We start from the raw sequence: 21,846 nt of genomic DNA on the forward strand, positions 1-21,846 counted from the left end.
TATGACCTTCTCCCTAACAACATTCCCCGCCCTATAAATTTCAAATCAATCCTTTGTTATGTAAATAGTCCATTTATTGAAACTTTACGTACATATACCCGTTCTAACAACATAAAACTGTGATGTTTTACTAACTCTTATATGTTTGTGTTTGTTTTAAATATTATTCAACAGATAATCTACTAAATTAGATTCCGTTGTACCTTGTTGTTTCACCAGACCTACAATATAGAGCAAAGTCAACACACACAGCTACTCTGACATTGGCAACTCACTGAGGCCGCCATAATTAAAGAAGAAGACGGTTAAAGTTAAAGTTAGCCTTAACTATAACGATAACTTTGACCACAACTTTAACTTTAACCACGCCTCTGGTGCAACCCACCCTTAATAGTTTGGTATCTATAGAAGTACCTAAACCAATAGATTAACTTAATATTTAGTTAAGAAAGTACTTTGTACATCTCAAAGAACTCCACCGGAACCGTACGTTTATCGCAATACAAAAATCATATTATTTTCTTAATTAAAAATAAATGTTGTTACTATAGGTCTAAGTGTCACCGCAGACTTACAATTTAAAGTTGGCCGACTATCGTACAAACCACAGAAATAGATCAAGATAGAAGCGCCATGTTGCTCCAATTTGTATAAACACGATCGTATGGCGCTTCTATCTTGATCTATTTCTGTGGTTTGTACGATAGTCGGCCAACTTTAAATTGTAAGTCTGCGGGGAGTCCCTTACAGAATCTGATGGAAAAGAAATTGGAGCAAAACGTTTGATACTTTTTTCCTTATAGCGGCTGATTCTGCAGTGTGATACATGCAAATGTAAAAAAATATCTAATAATTAAGGATATTTTTTGAAAATCTCCCATCCAAATGTGCCATGAGATTCTGGTTGACCTATTATATGCAAAACTACTAAGTTTTGCAGTTTTATTTTAATGCGAGTTGAAAAAAATCAAGAATTCGTTCTTCTTTATATTTCAGTATAGACAAAATAATATGTGTGTTGCTCTACTTTAGTTTAGTACAAAGGGACTAGTAGAGCAACACTGAAATCAAATAAGAAATACCACTGTAGTCTGCAACTTCATACTCGGAACTTACTCTGAAATTAATGTTACCGAGGAGTATAATTTCGCAACTCGCTAACTACATACCAACTCTCACATTTAAAGATATGAACTTCGTGCAGTCAGAAACTCATCGTAAACTTGTGATGGTCAGAGTTTGAAAATAGCCTGAAAATTACTACCATTTTAGACTGCACTTTGACTAGATTTCGGATTGGATCTGCTTGGCGTCGGTTTTATTACCCATATCTGTATACTTCTAGTAGCAATGAGTAGGAAATGTGAGTGCTAAAGGTCGACTCTAATAGTAGTGAGTAGAGTTCAATCGAATCATCAAAATCATTCAATCAAAATTACAGTTTCGGTACAGACTATTACGTATTTATACGTGGGAGAGCCATGCTTCGGCACGAATGGGCCGGCTCGACCGGATAAATACCACGTTCTCACAGAAAACCGGCGTGAAACAGCGCTTGCGCTGTTTCACGCCGAGTGAGTGAGTTTACCGGAGGCCCAATCCCCTACCCTATTCCCTTCCCTACCCTCCCCTATTACCCTATTACCTCTTAAAAGGCCGGCAACGCACATGCAGCTCTTCTGATGCTGCGAGTGTCCATGGGCGACGGAAGTTGCTTTCCATCAGGTGACCCGTTTGCTCGTTTTTCATTAAAAAAAAAAAAAAAGACTTGATATATTATATTATAAATACCTTTGTTTTTGTTGCGCAGGGAAACCCTTTATGGGTTGGGGATGTGCCTCAGTTATGCTTATCAGATTCGTTAAAAATTTCGCTTGATAGACAAGGACGAAACTAACTTTTATTATCAAGAAATTAATTCATAGAAGGATGGTGAATCCTCGAAATTTGATTGGATTTTGTAAGGTCAAAGTAAGGAAACAAAGGAACATCTGATGGTAAATTTTGGCCGCGTAATTTTGAAAAAGGACCTTTTGTATTACAATGATGTTACCTACCCCGAATTCTATTCTCTGAGAGACAAGGCGTTTGTTCCGTGAAATAATGCCCTTTCATCTGTTGAGGGAAATCGGACCGTAAATCTTGAAGCAAATTGTTGAGTGTGTGGGCCCGAAAAGGACACAATGGTCTGTCGGTTTCAGACCGGAGCCGTTTGTTGAATGAACTCAAAAAGTTTATGCGTGCGTTGAACAAAATGAAATTCGAAAACATTTTGTTCGAAACTTTTGCGAATTGACTTTTTTCATTTTTTTTTACTGCTTGTTTTTGTCTGGCATATTGGAAACGTCACAGGGACAGAAGAAAACGCACCAAAGAAGAAGAAGAAGAACGCACCTAAAGTTATAAGCTTTGCAAATATTTTTGTTAGTAACAATGATAAAAAACAAAAAGCTGATATGTTACTACCGCGCGCGTTGTGAAGATTCAAATACGGCCCAATTGGGCTGTCTGTTGTTTAGTCGGCATCGACGTCTTGTCTTGCCTAAATAAATTGAAAAAGACGTCGTGACGACGTTTCGAAAATGTACCAATTATGACTTAAAAGAAAACAAAACACATGGAATCTCTTACCACATGTCTTGATTGCAATAAATACCTCGATTATTTACATTTTCAATTATTTTTTCCAACAATCTGGAAAAATCAAATTTTCGTCATAGCTCAGGCAAAGAAAGAGACAGCGATACGATTCGACGTTTAAAAATAGAACTGTCTCTTTTATGCGAATGGTTTTTCATATCTTTTGTTTCACTTATCTGTCAAATTTGTCAATGTTTGCAATTTTGAATTTGAATATTGTTCGGAAGAGATTTAAGCCGGAAAATAGTATGGACGTAACATATCTGTATAAGTAAAATATCATTGGTTAGTAAGGGAGTAACAATACAGACAGACAGCGAAGTCTTAGTAGGGTCCCATTTTTACCCTTTTGGTACGGAATTCTAAAGTGCCTGACAGACGTACGAACTTAAAGTACGCGGGTTTTAAGTTCGCGAACTTACTCAGCTCGCGTCGGTGATAGACGTACGAACTTTAAGTACGCGGGTTTTAAGTCCGCGAACTTACTCGGCTCGCGTCAGTGACACACGAGTACACTGGGTTACCATGTCGTCGACGGAAGAAGCTTTGTGTTATTTAGGAATAATATCATATTACGTTTTAAAAGATAATAAGAAAAAACTAAATCGAAAAGTTTAAGTGTATACGTACGTACATATTTTTCACACAGATGAAAACAAATTTCGGTTTCGTTTGACAGCTCGAAATTGTTGCTCTATTTCGCTAGGTATATTAACTTTATGGTACCAAGGAGATTTATAGTTTGGACAATGAATTTTCTACGTCTACATGTAGGTACATCAGCAGCATCAGCTATCGATGAACACCAATAAATTAATATTTTGTTTGATAGTTAATGGAATCAGGCGTTACTTTGCGGAAATCCATAGTTTAAATTTAGTTTGTTATTATTTTTAGCAATATTCCGCGAAATAAACTTCCACCTTTAAGTAAATGAGTGAGTGTACGCATAGGCATGTGTACAGCACCTCCCTCCTCCCACACTGCCTATGCATACACTCGCATGCAAGAACCTGCAAACACCACCACCACACAAGCAATAATAATAATAATAATAATAATAAAACACTTTATTGCTCACAAATACAAAAAATTACACAAAACACAAGCTTAAATTAAAACAGTTATTTAAATATGTGGGCAAAGGCGGTCTTATCGCTAAAAGCGATTTCTTCCAGACAACCTTTGTGTTAACTGGAGAACTTTAATGTAAGCGGAAGTATAGTTATTTGTTTCAGAAATAGGGACGAAAAATTTAAGTATATACGTATATTATTAAATATATAATTATTAATACTATATAGATATAAAAATAATGTTGGCAAATCCGTGCAAGGCCCCTCACCACTATGCAGGTTGAAAACCTCGACGCGCGTTTCGCCCCAACACCGGAGCATCCTCAGGATGTGGAATCTACGAACAACGTCCGACTTAACGGATTCTGAGGATGCTCCGGTGTTGGGGCGAAACGCGCGTCGAGGTTTTCAACCTGCATGGTGGTGAGGGGCCTTGCACGGATTTGCCAACATTATTGCTTGTGTGGTGGTGGTGTTTGCAGGTTCTTGCATGCGAGTGTACGCATAGGCGGTGTGGGAGGAGGGAGGTGCTGTACGCATGCCTATGCGTACACTCACTCATTTACTTAAAGGTGGAAGTTTATTTCGCGGAATATTGCTAAAAATAATAACAAACTAAATTTAAATTTTGTTTGATAACATAAAATAAATTGAGATTTTGTTGATTATTAAAGATTTAAAATTAAAAAAAAAACGTTTTATTTGACTGAAAAATGTTAGCATAATTTTTAGCATTAATTACAGTAAATTTTAACAGTAGTTTAGCAAATTTTTTATTAGTCGTGTTGGCAACAGCCTGACGGCTCGCGGCTCGCGGCTCGCAGTGCTGCCAGACGTTATTTACGAGCTACGAGTAAAATTCCAAGACGGCGAACTTATGCGGCAATCTTTGAGTACGCGTACTTTAGGTGACACACGGGCGAGTAAGGTCGTCGAGCCATAAGACCGCGTACTTACTCACGTGTCTGTCACCGCCTTGAAAAAGGCTACAATTGAATACAGACAGCGTTTATTTGCCACAGGTTATGCAATAATTGTACGGGCTCCGACAATCGCTGTTAACCCCCAGAGAGTTGATACCGGACTTTGACGTCGGACTCTGAATTGAACTCCGTAGCACAAATCACATTAAACATTCAGCAGTTTTCACATCGCGCCCGGCTTTGTGAATAATGGGAGGAATTCCCCGATAGTGATTGCCGATTGGCTACACCGCAGGATCCATAATTTTTAAATTAGATAGAAAGTTCTACAAACTTAAAGTTAAAATTAACACAATACAGTAATATTAATTAATAGGAACTGTACAAATAGATCTGTGGCTTGTTGTGATTTATTTTAAACTGACTTCAAAAATGGAGGAGGGAGGAGGTTTCTCAATTTGACCGTATATATTGTTTTTTTAATAAAAATAGCAAATACTTACTTGACTTATAAAGTTTTGGTAATAGTAAATGTTATTTTATAGAGATCAGTAATTTCGTTTACTCATTGATAAAATACAATTATGGAATTTGGCTTCTTCTATTAAAAAAAAAAAAAAAACTTTTCGTTCGTTGTTTGCAGAAAAATTGAAGATGAAATTAAAACATTTTGTGTGCTTTTATTTATTACGTAATGCACAATAAGCTTGGTACGTTTGTGATTTTGCAATAAGTACACAACATTTCTGGAAAATGTTTGATTTGAATTTATATAGCGCTTTAAAGAGGATTGTATGAGAAATCAGAATGGTCACGTTTAGATTGATAAATATTTGTTGTAAGTTAAGGTGACGCCGCGTTAAAGTAAAAACCGTGTTGGATAGAAAACAAGCAATGGAACAGCAAAAAATGGAAAGGGCGTAAGCGACAAAATGGTTTTTGTCGCGTGATTTAAAAACCGTAAATAAGTACATTTCATATAAGCTATGGGCAAGTTGAAGTGTATGCTTGAGAGAGAGAAAGAGAGAGAGAGAAATGTAGCAAATTAAGCGAATAATGACAGTACCCATTTCTACGAAGAGATTATACTATACCTATTGTGTAGTCGTTTTGGTTCTAACTAATTCTATAGTAGGAGAGATATCATCATTGTACAATTTGTACATTGTCGTTGGAGGAATAAATTAAACACAGAATATATATATCAGTGAACGCTCTACTCTCGGTGGTGGCTGGTAAAGAAGTGGACGACAGCTCTCACGTCTGGCGGCCATATTCTCCAAGCCCCCGCTCTCATGATTGGTAGAGCGGCCATCTTTATTTCAATATACTACAATCATATAATATGAGTAGCGATCTACCAATTTTTACAAGTAGATATATTTTTTTTAAGTTATGACAATAATAACTGTATTTATTACTAGGAGACATTAAAGTTATCTTCTTTTTGTTTTCCAATGAAAGCATGTGCTTGGCACAGTCGCGGTAAACAATATCCTAACGATGTGCACACAAACGGCCCGTGACCATGTTTACGTGTGCTCGTTGTTGAGAAACGAACGCTCGCGACGCTGCGAGGGCGCAAAAATAACGAAATAATTATTAGTCTGTTATAGGTACGAGGATGCAAAAACAACGAAATTATATTCTATTATAGGTGCGAGGACGCAAAAACAACGGAATAATATTCTATTATTAGTACAAGGGCGCAAAAATAACGAAATAATAGTCTGTTATAGGTGCGAGGACGCAAAAACAACGGAATAATATTCAGTTAAACTTAAGCGTAATTAAACTTAATATCCAACCAGGTGTATCCTGGTCAGATATTAATTTAAGCGATTTGGTCAATCCTAATATTATAAAATGTGAAAGTGTCTGTCTGCTTGTCTGTCTGTTTGTCTGTTACCTCTTCACGCCTAAACTGATTTTTCTGTTTGATATGGAGATATTTTAAATCCCGGAAAAAGACATGGAAAATTTTTCATCCGGGAAAAATGTACAGTTCTCGCGCGATAAACGAATTTCGGCGCAACGAAGTTGCGGGCGTCATCTTGTTTTTAAAATAATGTAAGAATCCCTGGACCCCTTTTTGCGTTGGGGGAATGCTAGACACATCCTCGGGGTCTGGGGAGGACCACCGAGGTATGTGGGACTCCCCGGGGCGGACGGAAGACGCACCCGGGACTACCCACTAACACCCCAACGGTGTTCCTTCTCCTGAGGGTGGGACTACGGGAAACGTGTGATACACGAACGCAGCAAGACTCCCTGGACCCTGACATGCAAACGTTGATCTCCAATTTAACTTTATTAGAACTGTATTTTTTATAATATGTATTGACGCTTCATACAATGTTCTTCTGGCTCCCTGCTAAACTATCTGAAGAACTTGTAATACGGGCACCTGACAACGAAGTATAGTTTTCAACTGTTTGTGTAGGCAGCTACACAGTTTTTGTAGGCACATGTATAGTTTTTATAGACACCTGTACAGTTTTCGTAGACACCTGCACAGTTTTCGTAGACACCTGTACAGTTTTCGTAGAGGACTGAACAGTTCTCGTAAGGAATTGTACAGTTTTCGTAGACACTGTACAGTTTTTTTTAAACATTACAGTTTTTGTAGAGAATTGTACAGGTTTTTTAGACACCTGTATAGTTTTTGTAGACAACTGTAAAATTTTCTAAGAGAAGAACAGGTTTTGTAGACATCTGTACATTTTTTGTGGAGAAATGTACACTTTTCGTAGACACCTGTATGTTTTCTTGAGAACTATGCAGTTTTCGTATAACTTTAAAGTTTAGTTCTTATCAGTATTTTAATGAAAAAACAAATAGGTATATCTACAGCCGAACATATGACCTCCTCCTTTTTGAAAGTCGGTTAAAAACATTCAAATATAAATCTGATGATGTCAGTTTTAAAGAAAACTGAACAACTTAGATTTGTTGGACCCTTCTCAAGTTAGTTATTGAGTTTTTGCTGAAGCACAAAGTTTTGATCGATCGTAACTAAACTAGTTTGTTCTTAAAATTCTTTGCTAAGTCAGACACGTGCAGCCACAACTAACTAATTCTAAATACTTGATTAGGATAGCTTAAAGGGGAGACGAGGAAAACCTTCGTCATTTTTTTGTTTTTAAATCTTTTTTTCAAAACATTAATACTTGGAAAAAGCTGTATATTACTATACTCCACTCGGGCTAACTTGTCGCTAGCGGTCATTGACGGACGCCCTGTCAAAAACTTGTCATTTTCCATATAAACCGCGATTGACAATGAAGTGTCAGATATTGTCAATCGTGGTTTTATATGGAAAATTAACAATTACATTTTCCATATAAAACCACGATTGACAATATCTGACACTTCATTGTCAATCGCGGTTTATATGGAAAATGACAAGTTTTTGACAGGGCGTCAATGACCGCTAGCGACAAGTTAGCCCGAGTGGAGTATATAATAACGTACCTAACGCGTTACATTTTTGGCTACACAACATGACAGAAAAATAATAATAATTAGAGATTTCTTGTCACAATATTTATTTTAAGTAAGTTTTAATTTCGATGTCAAAATTCGATGGCCCCAACGAATAAACGTGCAAGAGCTCTTACCCAAAAAGCAATTGGTCTGTAGTTGGAAGGATTTGAGCGATCACCTTTTTTTGGGGATCGAGTACACTAAGGCTGTCTTCTAAGAAACCGGGACAATGCCAGAAGAGTAGGAGAACCAAAAACGACGCGTTAAGACCGGAGCCAACTCTAGAGCACACTTTTTCAACACAATAGGAGGGATTCCGTCAGGCCCACTCGACTTTTGGATATCAAGGGCACGCAGGGCTATTCACACTGAGCGCTGATGTAATCTTATATCCGACATGATGCCCCTGCATCGTGGTATGGTCGGCGGTTTTATCCCAAGGTCATCAAGGGTCGAGTTTGACGCAAAGAGCTTACCCAGAAGATCGTCTTTGTATTTTGCGTCGTGGGCCAACGATCGATTTCCTACTTGTAGGGATGGTAGGATGGCTTTAAAAATGCCCTTCAATAGCTTAGGCCAGAGACCAGAATTCACGGGTTCCCAAAGGAAGGCACTCGAGTCTTTCACTAATACTATTGACGTGCTGTTTCTTTGCCCGATTGATCACTCTCTTGAAGGATCTATAGACAAGGTTGTACTCCATTTTATATGTATGTGTCCACGCATAGACGCGAAGGTCAATATTTATCAACAACAACAATAGGTCAACAATATTTTTTACTGAACCGTCAACAAGAAAATATTAACTAACTAGACGTTCCACGCGGCCTCTCCCGCATAAATGAGAAATTTTACGGAAACCGTACATTTTCCCGCAAAAAATAGCCTATATTCTTTCACATCATAGTCTACTCTACATCTGTGCTAAATAAATTAAAAATTCATCCAGTTATTCGCGAGATAAGCGCCCTCCAATAATTTTCCCGATTTTTTCTAAATTTTCCTATGTTTCTTCGCTTCTATTCGTCTTAGAGTGATGATTTATAGTTTATAGCCTTCCTCAATAAATTAACCATCTAAAAACGAAAGAATTTTTGAAATCGGACTAGTAGTTCCTGAGATTGGCACGTTCAAACAAACAAACTCTTCTACTTTATAATATTAGTATAGATTTAAATTTTATACCATACATTAATAAGGTTGTATTACATAAATTCAACTTCTTAACACTAAAATACGGGCTTTTATCTTAACAAATAAGTAAAAGCAACAAAATATACAAGAAAAAAAGCGTGTAAATGACCAGGGCATGGCTCAGAAGGAAAAAAATATACGTGGAATAACCATGCAACATTTCACTGCACTTGTTAAAACTTAATTTATGACACGAATAAACGTGCATTGATACAATAGTGTTAACAAGTCACATATTATTCACTAGAATAATAATTTAATATGGTTTTTCTTAAATATGTAGTAAACCGTTAACATTTGATTTTTAATAAATATAAGAGCTGTAAGATATTTTTTTTACCTTTAATTTGATTATACATTATATTTGTCTATTTATTATGTAGTCAAAGTTATGTGGTTCCAAACGTTTATTGTCTTCCTGAAAAGTCTTTTTTCGATTGCACGTTTATTCGTTGGGGCCATCGAATTTTTGTATGAGATTTGACTTAATGGCCCAAGAGCCAGCGATCAGCCAGATTTTGGTCATTTTATTAAAGCTTTCACCCCTACAGCAACAATAGAGTTTTGGTCGCGGTTACTTTATGAGGTATCCGGTTCTCTTAACAAAATTAATCGACGACTCCCATTTCCACCATTAGTTGAATTTCTACAGCGTAATTAACGAAGGCATTTTAGCTAGCCACCTCAACGGTTTACCAACATACCGTTTAGAAATGATTGCCTTTAAACAGATGAGGATTAGTAAGACTAATGATGTTTACGAGATACGAAGAGATATTTCACAGCAAAATACCACAAATGTAGGCCTCTCGCTGAGTTAGCTTTCTTAAGTAAATATTCCCTTGTGGCTCGCGAAGAAGGATTTATTTCTCTCATTACTCTCGACTCGTATCTGCCTGACTATACTTAATTGATTGAAACTTTTTCATTAAGGACTATTTACGTACAAGAACTAAAATAATTGAGCATTTCTTTTCTTTAAGTGACTTGCGTATTTTTTATGAGGAAGAATTATTCATGGGCGAAGTCAGAGATTCTGGAGGTTTGAACTCCCCTGAAAATGTTCAAAATATTACGTAAAAGACGACGCCCTTCATTGCACCAAAATAAGTTCATCGCGAGGGAAACGTACATTTTCCAGGATAAAAAGTATCCAGACTTTCCCGGGACTCAAAGTATCTGCATACCAAATTTTAGCAAAATCGGTTCTATTTGAAAAATCAGTTCATTGAAGAGGTACTCGTAACAGACGCATTTGTAACATGAAAGTATGGGTGGTTTTGTACTGGCGACCCGCCCCGGCGTCGCACGGGTATAAAATATATAGCCACTAAAAAAATGATTAAAATCGATAGGCCATGAACATGAAAATTACTCCAGTAGTTCGCGAGATAAGTCCTTTCAAATAATTTCCTCCCTTTTTTCCCCACATTCTATTAGTCTTAGCGTGATAAAATATAGCCTATAGCCTTCCTCAATAAACGGGCTATCTAACACTGAAAGAATTTCCCAAATCGGACCAGTAGTTCCTGAGATTAGCGCGTTCCAGTTAGCCCTTTGAAATAATTTTCCCCGTTTTTTCCACATTTCCTCTATTTCTTCGCTCCTATTAGTCGTAGCGTGATAAAATATAGCCCATAGCCTTCCTCGATAAATGGGCTATCTAACACTGAAAGAATCATCAAAATCCGTTGCATAGCTGTTTTAAAGATTAAAGGGAACAAGGGAAAGGGGACATGAGGAAAAAACGCCTTTGTTTCATAATAATTATAGACGTGGGAGAGCCATGCTTCGTCACGAATGGGCCGGCTCGACCGGAGAAATACCACGTTCTCACAGAAAACCGGCGTGAAACAGCGCTTGCGCTGTGTTTCGCCGAGTGAGTGAGTTTACCGGAGGCCCAATCACCTACCCTATTCCCTTCCCTACTCTCCCCTATTCCCTTCCCTTTCCATCTCTACCCTCCCCTATTACCTTATTCTATCTTAAAAGGCCGGCAACGCACCTGCGAGTGTCCATGGGCGACGGAAGTTGCTTTCCATCAGGTGACCCGTTTGCTCGTTTGCCCCCTTATTTCATAAAAAAAAAAGATAATACGGAATACGGATAATATTTTAATTACTTCTACAAAATAAGATTCTCGATCTACCTATACGCTCATGAATCAGAACTCAGAACTCAGTGTGTACTAACGACTTTACTTAGTCATAAATATGAAATAGTTGTTATCTTTGTCTGGTACCCGAACCACAAGTCCTTTGGATACTTAACACAGGGCCAGAATGATGTGGTATGAAGAGTAGATATTATTATTATTAATGTGTTATAAAAAGTGCTGAATCGATTAAGGAGGCAGTCGGGCGAAATTTTCGACGACATTTTATACGACACTCAAGTTTCTTGCTCCATCTTTCACTTTGAAGGCAACTTCGTCCCTCATATTTTGTAACTTTATACCACACAATGTAAAGTTGTTGTGCCGTAAATGTACAATTCCTTAGCTCGGACTTCGTTACTACGACACGAGTCGCGCGGAGTCGCTATAAAATTTTATTAAAAATATAAAATATTAGATATACGCTACCATTTTTGCGGCATTATGACAATGTGACACATTAAATTCTTGAGAAATAAGCAGAAATAATCTTGGTAAGCCCTGACATTCTATTTTCATAAAATATGTTATTATGTACCTACAGTTTAAGTCCCCTGAGCACAAGGTTGCTGCAGCTAGGGAATATAATATGGACATTTGAAATTTCTTAGTTTGCGAGGAGCTGAAGTTTATTCTTATTCACTAAAAAATAACGATTTTAACTCAATAGAAACTATGCGCTAAATCGGCACAATGTAATATAATATATTATGGCAATAATATATTATTTTTATAGGTTTTAACAAAAAATCTGTAATAATATCTTAATTTAAATTTAGTTTGTTATTATTTTTAGCAATATTCCGCGAAAACAACTTCCACCTTTAAGTAAATGAGTGAGTGTACGCATAGGCATGCGTACAGCACCTCCCTCCTCCCACACTGCCTATGCGTACACTCGCATGCAAGAACTTGCTGTTTGTTTGGTGGTGGTGTTTCCACCACCACACAAGCAATAATGTTGGCAAATCCGTGCAAGGCCCCTCACCACCATGCAGGTTGAAAACCTCATGGTGGTGTGGGAGGGAGGGAGGTGCTGTACGCATGCCTATGCGTACACTCACTCATTTACTTAAAGGTGGAAGTTGTTTTCGCGGAATATTGCTAAAAATAATAACAAACTAAATTTAAACTATGGATTTCCGCAAAGTAACGCCTGATTCCATTAACTAATATCTTAATCACATTTCACACATTCTGATCATTATTTCTAAGATTACTCTAAAGTTTAAGTAAAACTTTGGTTACTAAATCAAGAGTAAAACATTACATCCTCCAATTTTCCGCCAAGATTTGTGATATTTGGTTGTCCTCGACAGTTCCTACGTCGGAGGGTTACTTTTATGTTCCACGGAAGTAGTTTGGGAACATCCGACTATTTTCTTTTTTAGCACAAATACAGCCTTCGTGGCGACATGGATTTTTTAGATTGTTCTTTTCTAAAATTTGATATTTTTTGCAACATTGCAAGAGTTTACATAACATTATTAATTTTTACTATGGTTTAATAAGTAAATTAATTTATATATACTAATGTTTTTTCATGTCATGTAAATTAAGTTAAGATTAAAATGATGTTTCTTGAATAACTTGCGAGACTTTTAACTTCAAAATATTTTTTAGCTTTTCGTACAATTTCAATTACTGCATTTATGTTTGAACTCTACTAGCTCCTTGTAAGTGTCACACACAGGACTGGGGCCCACAGAGTAGGTAAGTAATCTTCACGCGCGACCTTCGTCACAATTTAAGTCCTCACAGAAGCAGGTATGTCAGAAATATCTTACCTGAAAATATATATGTGAAGAAACACGCTCATATAATTCAAGATTTAATATTCGTTATTTATAAATAAAAATAGATTTTATTTCCTTTTAACTGTCGTCGTAATCTAATTTTCTTCTTATAAAACGATCCATACGTTCCTGTCAAACAATGTTTTGGCCTCATCAGATTCGTGAGAAAATTCGCTTCATACACAAAAACCAAACATCGTTTTACTAGTCTGTTTACATAGTGTAGACTAAATCAATTATTTTATCGATTATTTTAATCGATAATAGGTTAAAGTATTCAGTTCAAATGAAACATTATTAGATGCTTATATTTCTATACAGTTTTACTACTACATTCATCTTCATGCAACAATAGAATACAAAAGCATTTCCGGGAATCTGCGATCGAAGTAATAATAACTTTAATAAACGATATTCTATAAGTAATCTAAAAATTGTTATCTGTACAATACAACATCTAAATAAATGGATTACTCAAGCAGCGAGATAGCATCGTTCGCCGAAATAAATTACTGCTTGTTTATATCGAGTTTTCTCGATAAAATCTCCAACTCCCTGACTTCTTACGAAATGACCCCTGAAAGTCAAGCGAGTTTACATCTTAGTCAAAACAAGATATTATATTCCAAGGCCATAAGGGTATTATTTAGTTTAAAAATTTTTAAGCGAGATTTAACGATTGCTTGCAATCGCAATCGCAAGTGCGAGCTGGACTCGCGCACGAAGAGTTCCATTTGTATGGGAATTATTAATTACTTATTATTAATTATTTATTTTATTTAAATTGTAATAAGTATTAAAGTATAAATACAACTGAGTATTTTGTGAATATTTCAGGTACCGAGTAAAAAAAGTTTGCTGTATGGGAGCCCCCTTTAAATATTTAATTTATTTTGCTATAATCTGTGAAAATTTTAACTCTCTTGCTATTACCGTTCTTGAGTTTTTTCCGTCTTCGAGTTCTTGAGTTGACAGACATCGAATTCTTAGTAATAGGATCCTGTTTTTACTCTTTGGGTACGGAATCCTAAAAACTAAAAAGGATAAACTTTCCAAAGAAAAGAGTAACCGTTAACCGTTACGGCGCGAACACGTTTTACGACGAGCATAAAAATCTATGAACCGTGAATATTATTTTGCCGTCTGTTAAAGAAGAGACCTGACACACCTATGTGAACAACTGTGTATAATTTAGTATCAGCATTGCACCATAATAAAGCTGATTTCGTTAATTATTATAGCAATAGGTAAAGTTTGCTTATTCTAATTATTGTGCGCGAATTGTTGATTAAACTCTCAAGCCATCGATCCTATAATTTATTCATCCAGTTTACTAACGATTATAGCGAATATTAACAGAAATAGAGTACCAAACTCTATAATGCAGGTCATGTTTTACACAACACAATATCATCCGCAATAATCGTGTTGTTATGCATTTTACTTTTGAGAAAAGGAGCTCGTCATATATTTGCAAAAGTATCTTTAGACGACTTTTGACAGAAACTACCTACGCCAACATTATATGACAAATTGGCCCTAAACAAGCCAAAAGTGGGGCCATTCATTAAACTATATTACCATGAAATGCCATTATCATAACGTCCACGTTTCAAAAATTACATAATCACCCTCGAACCCTCAACAAAAGTATACGGTCACGACAAGATGCTTAATATCTTTAAAATATTCATTTAAATCTTCTAATGGTCTGGCACTCCACTTGGCAGTACATAGGTTGATTAATATTCCCCTTGCTCGCTAATATAATTTATAATTCAAATCCTCTTCCAGAGATTTTTTTTCTGAAGTCCTCGTTTTAATATTAAAAATTATTCCAGCATAATTACCTCTATCAACTATAACATTGTAGAAATAATTGGAATTCAAGTCGTAACTGTTTATCTACTCAAATCTTTTATCACATAAACTATCTTTACTCCGTCTGTGTCCTTGTTATTACTTGTTTGAGTCCCGGTATACTAGTATTTTTCGGGTTAAAGAGTAGCCCACCAGTTAATCCGGAGCCTGAAATGTTTATAGTTTTTTTTACGCCAGTGTAAATATCACTTGGTATTAATTTTCATACGTTTATTTAATCTTCTCTTATCTTGTTTTGATAGGAACTGACCCTAAGGTAAATTATTGTAAATTGAACTAACCTTAGCTGACCTAGCCCCGATAAATTGTATTAGGATCTGTTAGGTAAATAGGTGCCTGGTAACTTTAACCTTCATTGATCAAATAGCTTTCAATTTGAGGATTCATTACGCTTTAATAAACAAGTCTGTGGCTAATGAAAAAAATAAGTATGCAGCAGATAATGAACAATTTGTTGGGATAAAAGTTCCTTGTTTGTTAAGTTCAGCAGAAAATTGTTTTACGCGTTTAAACCGCACATTTATCTGCAACAAAAACTACTCTTTTTCTATGACTTTTCAAAATCCAAGTTGCTTTAGTGGCTTCAACTTTTGGTACAGCTTTTTTCAAATAACAAGCATTTTGAACAAGAACAAAGTAATCCACAATTGAACTAAAAATGCAACAGTAATATTATCCCGCCATTTCTGAGTGAAACTTGCCATTTTCCTCTGACAACAAGCGCTGTATCCACAATACAGATTACAAAAACACTTTACTTGTTTTTACAAGCTTTTCGCTCGAGTTTTACCCTTGGAGCGTATTGTGCCTTTGTTTTATAATAATCGCTTATGAAATTTACTTTATACTTTTATTTTATTACCAGTTTAAATCTTTTTTTCAATATTTCATTTAGTAATAAAAATATGGAACGGAATGTGCCCGACAAATCGAAAAATAGCTGTCCTTTATATCATTAAATGGAAAGTTTCGTACTAAGCAATTAAAGTATGCAAGCAGTAGTATACTTTTTTTTTAAATGAAATAAGGGGGCAAACGAGCAAACAGGTCACCTGATGGAAAGCAACTTCCGTCGCCCATGGACACTCGCAGCATCAGAAGAGCTGCAGGTGTGTTGCCGGCCTTTTAAGAGGGAATAGGGTAATAGGGGAGGGTAGCGAAGGGCAGAGAATAGGGGACGGTAGGGAAGGGAATAGGGTAGGGTTTTTGCTTACGTTACTTCCAAAAACTCAAATAATATTAGTGCGACGACGGTAAATGAAGTGAGTAAAAGTGAAGGAGAAATGTTTACTGATCTGAAATGACGCGAATCAAAACCATGGAAAGAACCGAGACGTCTTTCCAGATAGAATACTTTATGGCTCGATTTATAATATGCGTCCGCTCACAGCCTGCCCTACTAGACAAGTGGCAAGCGATTATCGTAAACGCCAACAAAGTTTATGCGATTTGACATAATAAGTCATCGCTTCGCTAGCGAATACTAATGTCAAACCCCATACATTTTGTTAGCGTTTACGATAATCGCTTGCCACTTGTCTAGGCCCTCTGATCACAAGTGTGTAAATGATAGGCTGACCGCGGATAGCGTTCGAATCAAGACGACCGCGACGAAAGACCACGACCCGAGACCGCGACTAGCAACCGGTCGCAGGTCGCGGGGCGACAGCTACCTACGAATCTACGCGACCGAGTTGTGCGTCCCATATGAAACTCGTAAAAATTTATCGAATATAAAACGAGCCCTAATTCAAACGTCTTCAGCAGCGAGTTTCCCGAGATATCGACGCGATTAACTGTGGTATGAACGTTGGGACATGATAAATGAAGTGAGTGACGTACATTATACATAGCATCATCCATCTTCGCCGAGAGCTCTACATTAAGGGAATTTAGGGTAAATACGAAAATAAGACGAAAACGTTGATATACGACTATCATAATACTAGATGACACCCGCAACTCGGTTGTACTCAAATTCGCGCTCATTATTGCACGCGAACCGTACATTTTTCTAGGCTAATTAGTATCGTATGTCCTTTCCCGGGACTCAAAGTATCTCTATATTCAGCAAAATCACAGCGATTTGGACGTGAAAAGCTAACAAACAGACATACCGACAGACAGACTTTCTCATACTTATAGTAATATTCATGAGGTAGTACTTCCTTTTTTTTTTTAGCCGTTAACCTAACCTGAATATTTAGATAAGGGTGTTAATAATAGAGTTTGGTAGTCGTTAGGTTAGCCGTTAGGTTTTTTTTTTATTTTTTTATTATAAAATTGGGGCCGTCTATGGACTGGAACGTCATACCCTTTTTTTGTTGTTTTATTATTTAGATTTTTCGCACCAACGATAATTGAAATAATATTATTAATTTTAATTAATTGTGGTCCATCACGCCATGGACACTTATATATATATATATATATATATATAATATATATATATATATATATATATATATATATATATATATATATATATATATATATATATATATATATATATATATATATATATATATATATATACGTATACAGGGTGTAACAAAAACAAGTGATAATACTTTAGGGTGTGTACGTGTTCCTTGTAGAGAGTTCACTGTGAAAGTAGCAGCGCTGAAAGACCAAATTTTTTTTTCACTTTTGTATAGGGAAACTCGTGACGCTCGGGCTCTTGCCCATACAAAAGTGAAAAAAAATATTCGTCTTTCAGAGCTGCTACTTTCACAGTGAACTCTCTACAAGGAACATGTACACACCCTAAAGTATTATCACTAGTTTTTGTTACACACTGTATATATATATATACTTAATAGAATAGACTGTAATATATAATTCATATAATAAATAAATATATATTTATTGTTTTATAAATTACATAATAATAATATTAATGTTTTGAACGGTGAGGTCCCAGTCGGTGTGGCGGCCAGTAGATCCGACATTTTCCGATTTCCTTAGATTTTATGCTGCTCCACCCTTTGCCTTTAGATGTTGTGACATTGGCTTGGTGGAGAGGGGTCACTCAAGCTGGGTGGAGTTTCTAGGGTGTTAAAGAGATCTGTGTCGAATCTACCCGCCATGTGGCTTAGGACTTTATCGTTCCTGTCTTTTATAGCCATTTTTATGTTATAATCTTTTATGTGTTCGGTTGACACCTCCGTGGCTCTTTTTATTAAGCTTGCCACAGCGTCTCCATCAGTGTCAGTGTAATAGACACAGGTGTTAGTGTGCCGGGATATAGCTACAACTGCATGAGGAACGCTGTCATGGATTGCCAGCTTTCGGGACTTGGTCTGTATGATGATCACCGAAGGACTCGTTAATCCCTGAGCTTCATGGATTGTGAGGACGCGAGAGATTATTCCCGATCCATAGCCTGTATTAGTGAGGGCTGCTTTCTCCTCTTGTGTGTGAACAAGATACAGGGTATTTAGATCGGTTTTAGGTATTCTCGCTCCTATATACTTCATTAGCTTTAGGGACCGCACAATTTCCTTCGATGAATAGATGTTATTATAGACCATGCTTAAGGCGTATGCCACATCCATAGGGCTCCTGTGTGTGCAAGACAACTCCTGGGTGATGTTGGTTACCAGGTTTGGACGAGTGTAATTAAGTTTAAAGAGGTTTTCACGCTCTATAAACGGAAGTTGGTTAATATCTCCAATGAGGATGACATCGTTGGCGCCTGTTAACTGATTCGCCATGACGATTGAGCCGAAATGGTTCATGAGGGCCTCGTCAACTAACAACCTTTTGTAGGTTCCTTTTGTCCCATTTACCAGCATGGTACGAACTTTATCTTTAACTTTGTTGCCAGTTCGTAGCGATAGCCTTTGCTTTAGATCCTCGGCTGCTTCGATTGTAGTTGTTATTATAACGTCTGTTTCCTCATTGAAGTTATTAATGATCCAAGTTGTCTTCCCACATCCAGGAACCCCATTGACCCACGAGTAGTTGATAGGTTTCGCGAATATGTCCCAGTCCATGCTGGATTCGGGGTCCCCAGATAGGACTTCTGCCATTTCTAGTATCCTGTCTTCCAGCATTATTCTGGTATATTCCGCTATTACCACTATTGGATCCTCAGATTTTGTGATAAATTTGAGTGTTCCCGTGCGTTTTGTCTCATCCTCGTCCAGAACCACGAATCCGCAGTCGGCACTTAATGCCGCCATATACTGCCCTGTCATCGCCCCGGCAATTATTGTGGAGGTGACATTGTCGTATATGGCAGCCTTTGCATCCTCGAGTCTCACTTCTAACAGCTTTTGATTTTTCCGCTGATAGGCCTGCATGATCTTATTGCAGGTCAAGAGCTTTATGGTCTTATTTGCTCTTATTATCGCCTGGAACTCGAGGCGTTATGTTAGCGGCTAACCTAAATGTCTCGTCAATTCGAAGATCAGTCGTTAGCTTAGCCGCTAATCTTACATCGTTCACACTAATTTGTCTTACGGAACAATCCTAAGCTTATAAAAATTAGGTAAGAATTGAAATAAATTACTCGTTAATAAAGTTACTACTATTTATTGGTCTGATGTATTTCTTTGAATTATGAATTTGTTTGGGATTTTATACAATTTCGGAAAATACCTATGCGAAAATAATAACTGTGAAAAGTAATTATATTGAGATATATTTTTACAGTAATTAGTAATTGTAACTTAAATATCAAGTAGTAAATGACAAAATGTCTGATAATTACAAAGTTTAAATACTTATTTAAAAAAATATATAGTAGCTTATATACAGAATAAACAATTACATTCACACAATTTTGCAGCAAGTGGTTATAGCAATACTGATGAGTTTACTACATGCACTGACGATATATTAGTTGAAATTATGTTTGCATATTCGATCAAATTACTGTAATCAATAAAGTAAAATATTTTGGAAACAGTGTTATATTTAACTTAATATTGTTATTAGATTTTGATGCAGAAAGTAGAGTAGTTACTATTTGCTATTTTGTACAATTTGGTAGCTAAATATAGTAACTAGCTTTGTATACTTTACAATTAAAATACTTAACAATGAGTGGCAATAACATAATATTATATATTCTATAATAATAATTATAGTTTATACATTTTTATTTTTATTCAATTAAAAATAAATTAAAGGTCGGCAAAATTTATGCGCCAGAGTATTTATTTATGGCGCGTCACCCTTAATTTTAATTGGCAGCATCATAGCTGATTTACTGTGTTTTGCTTAAAGCGATTAACTAGTCGTATATTATCTTATGCTAAGTACTCACATACGGTTTTACTCGAATAGTCACGTAGAGTAAAAACCACGGCTCGAGCTTTCGTCCAAACATTCAGCATTACTCGATAGTTTTACTCCAAATCGAGCAAAAACTATCGTGTGGACCGCAAAGCTCACACGTTTGAGTATGGCTTGAGTAAAGCTCGACGGCTCGCGTCGAGTAAGTTTGAAGAAAATTATATTTATTTAATTCCATCGAGCCGGCTCGATGCGAGCCTTCGAGCTGTGAGTTTTGTGGTCCACACATATTCTTGCTCGATTTGGAGTAAAACTATCGAGTAAAACCGTATGTGAGTACTTAGCATTAGATAGCTACTCAGTTTCAATTAATTAATTGAAGCTGCAGAACAGACGAATATGGGACAGTGAGGGTAGACAGTACACAGTGGGTATGGTTCAGGACATGATTGTTGTCTTTATATTATTCGCTTCATACTGTCAGATACAAATACTCCATTGAATTAACCCTTCCAATAACCAAGGGTCAAGAGTACAAAAGTCCCTTAACCACAAACCCGAATTACGTTCTTAGCACTCTGGGTGTCACCGGACCTGATTATTCTTGGTCCCTTATATTTTGCGGTTTTTTAAGTGTTTTCAGTGTTCAAAATTCATGTTACGTTACTAATTATACTTTAGTTAGTGACTTAACTTTGTTCAACGGTTGGTTGCTTTTTATTTAATATTTAAAATGAAATAAAATGTTTTGGGTGAAAATCATCAAGGATTGTAGGTTTTGAACGAACATACAATGGCTACAATCCTTTTTTTACAAACGAATTTTCATCCATTTCGAATACCTTTAAATCCAAAATATTCTTAATACACAACTCAAATACAGAGGTGACTCGACTCACCTTCAGACTCGAATCGAAGATTCGGTTACCAGAAATGTCACAACACAACCCTAAAATGGCATAACTATTTATGTTGAATTTTCTCCTGGGCTTTACTACTTATCGTGACGTTCGTCGGTTTTGTAGTACATTTCCTGATTTTATAAGGTTCATTACGTCTTTATAGAAGGTAGTAGGTCCCTAACGACATAAAATTACGATAAAAACTCTGAGTTTTCACATTTACAAAGGCCTTTTATGCGAATAGCCACCCTCAACATTGTTGCCAAAATTACGGTAGCGGTTGTAACTAGTATTATTTTCATATAAATTCCATCATAAATTCTCATTAGCTTTAGCCTTTGAAGATATTAAATTGACACTAAAGCAGATATTTTATGCAGCATTAAGGGAATAATAATGATTGGAAACAACAATAATATTATGGCCCTAAAGTATAAGAATAGTATTTTTGTAATGTCGTATTTAATCATAGTAATGTCATTATTATGGTTTATTTTTATACATAAATACATTCATTTTTACAGTCATTTCATCTAATAGATTTAAATA

At 36.3% G+C, this 21,846-nt stretch overlaps 1 long non-coding RNA gene across 1 annotated transcript; it reads right to left on the reverse strand.

Annotated features, from left to right (window-relative positions):
* Positions 1–505: 505 nt before the first annotated feature.
* Positions 506–21,750, reverse strand: LOC121732385. Its single transcript, XR_006036363.1, has 3 exons — positions 21,215–21,750; positions 15,202–15,204; positions 506–521 (listed from the first exon to the last, which is right to left on the reverse strand). It is a non-coding gene; the product is annotated as an uncharacterized LOC121732385 (long non-coding RNA).
* Between the last annotated feature and the right edge of the window lie 96 nt (positions 21,751–21,846).

This window comes from Aricia agestis, chromosome 12, assembly GCF_905147365.1.
Source record: "Aricia agestis chromosome 12, ilAriAges1.1, whole genome shotgun sequence".
NCBI classification, from domain to species: Eukaryota; Metazoa; Arthropoda; class Insecta; order Lepidoptera; family Lycaenidae; genus Aricia; species Aricia agestis.